The following is a 5,308-nucleotide window of genomic DNA, read 5'->3' as shown; positions in this document are numbered from 1 at the left end:
TCACCTATGACGAGGCTATGCGCAAAGGTGACAATCACTCCTAGGAGAGGGCTATGCAGTCTGAAATTGACTTTCTACATAAGAATATGACTTGGGATTTGGTTGCATTGCCTAAGGGCAAGAAGGCTTAGCAGTGCAAATGGATGTACAAGCTGAAAAGTACCCTTGGGCACCCCAAGCCGGATTATAAGGCAAGACTTGTTGCTAAGGGTTTTAAACAGGAGCATGGAGTTGACTTTGATGAAGTCTTTTCTCCTATGGTCAAGATGACCACCCTACGCTTGGTTTTGGCCTTAGTCCCACAGCTTGACTTAGACATGTATTAGATGGATGTCAAGACTGCACTCTTGCATGGGGATTTGCATGATGAGATTTACATGGAATAACCTATGGGCTTTGCAGAACTTGGCATGGAGCACCTAGTGTACAAGTTGAAGAAAAGTCTTTATGGCTTGAAGCAGACACCTAGGGAGTGGTAGCATAAGTTTGATGCCTTTATGCAATCACAGGGCTACAACAAGAATGCTATGGATCCGTACCTTTACACAAAGACAGCTTGTAATGGCTCATTGCTTATTTTGGTACTTTATGTGGATGATATGCTGATAGTAGGAAGAGCTCATGATGAGCTGGATGCTCTAAAATCTCAACTGAAGAAGAGCTTTGAGATGAAGGATTTGGGATAGGCCTCTCACATTCTTGGTATGTGCATTAAGCGTGATAGGCATCATGGACTACTCTACCTCTCACAGAGGGAGTACATCCATAAAGTCCTTAAGCGTTTCCGCATGCAAGACATGAAGCCCATTGGCTGTCCATTACCTTCTTATGTGAAGGTTTCACTGGCTGATTGTTCATAGAGAAAAATGAGTAGAAGGTCGATATTGCTAAGATCCCTTATGCCTCAGCTGTGGGTAGTTTGATATATGCCATGATAGCCACACATCTAGATATTGCCTTTACAATTGGTGTTGTGGCACACTATATGGCTACACCTAGCAAGAAACATTGGGATATCGTCAAGGGTATCATGAGATACCTGAAAGGCACAGTAGATATGTGTATTTGCTATGGCATCCAAGATACAAGAGTTGTGGGGTACACAGACTCCAATTATGCAAGACATGCAAATAGTAGGAAGTCCACTTCTAACTATGTATCCACCTATGCTGGAGGTGTTGTCTCTTAGATGTCCAGGGTTCAAAAGTGTACGGCTCTATCTACCACTGAGGCCGATTATGTTGCGGTCATTAAGGCTTGCAAGGAGGCCATATGGTTGGGCCATTTGGTCATGACCTTGGGAGATGCTATATCTATGCTGCATTTGGATTCTATGAGTGCTATTTAGCGAGTATTTAGCTAGCCAAGATCCGGTCTTCCATGTAAAGACGAAACACATTGAGGTGAGGTATCACTTCATACGTGGGGTTGTGGAGAACAAGTCTATTGACCTTGTCAAGATCTCCACTAATGAAAATCCTGTAGATCTACTCACGAAAAGCCTCATTACTAAGCACATTGCCTTCCTCAGGAGGTGGGTGTTGGATGAGATGACATTTTTCCTCATCCTGTTGTACATGTGTACATTGTACTATCTTTTCTTTTTCTTTTCACTCCTCATTGGGGTAGATTCGCCTTTAAGTGGGAGGCTGTTGGGGGTAAAGGTACCTTCGCCTAGCCGCCCATTTATTACTACACTGACAATACCCGCCACTACACACTGCAGGTGGTGGGCGCCCATCATCATCACTTTATTCTTTATTCTTTTAGTGATAGTTTGAATAAAGGAAGGCCCGCTCATACATTGTGACTGTTGGAGTTCCCATTTGATCTCTCTCTCTCTCTATTTCTTGCTATTGCTCTCCCACCATAGCTTCTCCAAGTAAGCTTTGATCCTTCTCACCTTTTAGGATACACGTTCAAGAAACGAGCACACTTCAAGGTCAACTATGACTCACAGCAGCACATTCACCTTTCCATTGGCAATGTTAGGATAGTTCAGCAAGGGCAGCTCAACTCCATCACAGCCTACCAAATTATCGATAGAGCAACCCACTACCAAGCCTAAGAAGAAAGATCACGACTCGTTACAACCCACCAAACCTCAATCCCAACAAGCCACAGAAGTCAGAACCAAGGCCGAAGAATCACAACTCAATTGGATGCCTAAGCACAACGGCCCACCTCCATGAAGTAGGCGGGCACACACGACATCGCAACGCAAAAGGATCACACTCGATAGCTAGGGGACCACAGAGTAGGGGATACAAGTTAAGACGAATAGTCAAGCCGCGATGGGTCCCCAAAACCTTATTGCAAGTGCAATGCTACTACGAGGGTAACACTTGGATTTGGGTATCTAAAGCCAGAATGGCCAAGGACACTACTCCAATGCTGCTCCCAAACTTAACCACACAAAGCCACGTGACAAACAAGGCACCAATGCCACAAATGACTCAAATTGCAAAACCCACAGAGCCTGAAATGCAAAAGCTGGCAGAGACTAAACAAGTCTATCAACCAAAGCCGTCAACCAAAGCCACACCCTCCTACTCACACACTACCTCAGCCCAGTACTAGTGCCCCTAAGACCTCATTAGCATCTAGTAGCGTGGCACCTAAGACTCTAACCAATCCCATCACACAAGAAATCCAACCACACTCTCAGAAGCAACTAAAGTCGCAACCATCAGCTACCAAGTTATCTAGTTCAGTCAAACCCTACTCGCCACCAGAAGGTCTGAAACCATCCTACGAACAATGATCAATCCTCACGTTTGGCTAAAGACCTAGCTAAAAACACAGGAGACGACCTAATTACCTATATCAAGCACTTGGATGCCACATTCACCCTACTCACTAAGAGCTATGAGCGCTTGGACCTAGGTCTACTTGATCCATCCTTAGCGTCATATGTCCACTCCATGCCATGCACCTGGGAGGAATAAAATTTTGTGATGGTAAAAACCCCCACGGTCATGGAGGAATTGATTTCCAATGCCAAAATATCTTAGGTCCAAGCCCTCAAACAACGGTTGATCACCTCCTATAGCAAAAGTAGAGTTACTGCCACAAGCCAAAAGTTGGATGAACTTCGCAAGTTAGCATAATGACTTATCCTTATTATGCAAGTGGTATGCTCTCAGACTCCAGTGGGAAGAACAAAAAGGCTACCAAATCATGACCAATGTTGAGCAATGACATGCCATTAAGACCTCGGAGTATGACCCACTTACATAGCTCCAACTTCCTATAGGATGTTGACCACCATTCGTAGCTGACCCCTGGAAGAGCACATCATGACCCACCTATACTTAGATCAAATTCTGACTGAGTAAGAGTTACACATTTCTAGCAAGATTGACTCCAGTGACTTCTTCACAAATGTTCTCGCTTACATCACTCAAGTAGGCATATGCCCTTTCGATATGGACTGTTATGCCAATCTAGAATATAATCTAACCTTCTATGATTGGCTCATGTGGAATTAAAATGCCGCAAGCCAATGCTAAACTCCCTTGACCTCTCAACCATTAATGCTAGAAAGGATTCTGCGGCAAGGTGAAATTGAACATGTAAATAGGTAAGGTGAATGAATTGCATGGATGGTTTGGATAAACCATCCATCAATGTCCAAGAGTGAAAGAGAGCGAATAAAAATCAATTCATGACTGAGGAAAAAGTTATAAAGTTTTGGAATGAATGGAATGCTTGAAGGAAAAAATACTCCTTTTGTATTTTAACATGTTATTCTTCCTAAGAAAGCATAATCAATTCCTACTTACTTTCCAGTAAGAAGTTACCTTCAGGACACTAATGGTAAACTATGGCATCATAACAAGTACCCATAATGGCAGGTCAAGATAAAAGCAACAAACTTCCATTCTCAAAGGAGGACCAGGCAAAGTACGACCTGTCATTGGAAACAAGGGCTTACAATCAATTTTGATTCTGGCATATCTTGAATTTGGAAGACCTAGTCATGGAGGAGCCCGCTATTGCGCAATTCGTAAAGTAGTGCAAACTGCAAAAGTATGTGGAGAAGGTGGGCCAAGCCATCGACTATGAGAAGTCTACCAAGTTCCTTTGGACCTTCAACAGAAACCGAGGCACTGCCATGGTGCATCTAGAAAAGAAACTTCACATCAAGTAGAAATCGAGCTGAGCCCTGACCTAGTACAAAAAGTATTGGGCCTACCAAACAAAGTGGAAAAATGGCCAAAACAAGATGTGTAAGATATGTTGGGGATGGACAAAGTGATAGTCCATACCAACGACGGCATCAACTTAGCCAACATCCCTGACCTCAAGGTTCAAATCTAGGCCAAAATGGTGCATGCTCTTTCTCCAATCAATGGTATAATGCTTTGATGAACAAAATCAATGTACCAATGTTGGAGAGCATTACTTCCCAGTCCTTCGACAAGGTAAACCTTAATGGCTTTGTGAGGAAGACAATAGAGACGTCGGCAAAAGCATTAGCCCCCAACGGAAGACCTACGGGGGGAGAGTCCCTGACCTCCAAAGCAAGGAAATCGTCATCATCAAAGGCCTCCACCATTGGCTTCGGAAGAATCTTGATAGCCATCATAAGAGAGGCACTAGGAAAGCACACGACGAGGAGACAGTTGGTGAGATACCGTATAGGTCCCCTCCACACCAAGGATAGGAGCAGTCTAGCAAAAGGACCATGAGTGAGGACAAAGAAGAGCAAGAAGCACAATCTGGTCAAGGAAGGACCAAGAAGTCAAAGAAAGGGACTCCATACAAGAAGGCCCAAGGAGAGAGGGGGAAGAAGGATAAGATAGACCTACAAGGAGCACAAAGTGAGTCCAAAAGCACAAAAGAATGACGAAGGAAAGAAGAAAGGGACGATGCATAGAGTATAAAGGAGAAATCTAGAAGAGTTGAGGAAGAGCGAAAGAGAAGAGCTGAGGAGAAAGAGGCAGAGCTCAAGAAGGAGGAAGATGACATAGCTCTCACTATCTACCTCTCATTGGAGCAACCTTCAAGACAAGAAGAGTTGGCGGCCATGAGCCACCCCAACACAAAGGTCTAAGCACTAGCTCCAAGTCACCCAAAAGCCTACCTCCCCTAGTGACAGAGGGAAAGGGCAAGGGTTTAATCCACCCTATCCCACCAGTCCTACTACCCACCACCCTAGTCACTGCACCCACTCAAGACTCCTCCACCATGATAAATGCTAGTAATCTTGTGGCTTGGGTGTAGTTCCTGGTCAACAAAGAGGCAACTCAAGGTGCGAGTGCACGAACTCTTGTGATGGGTGCAAGAAGATAGGCAGCCTGTA

Source organism: Lygodium microphyllum, chromosome 20 (assembly GCF_053477565.2).
Source record: "Lygodium microphyllum isolate KBCC chromosome 20, Lygodium_microphyllum_v1.1.10, whole genome shotgun sequence".
Taxonomy (NCBI): domain Eukaryota; kingdom Viridiplantae; phylum Streptophyta; class Polypodiopsida; order Schizaeales; family Lygodiaceae; genus Lygodium; species Lygodium microphyllum.
This window is presented reverse-complemented; position numbering follows the sequence as displayed.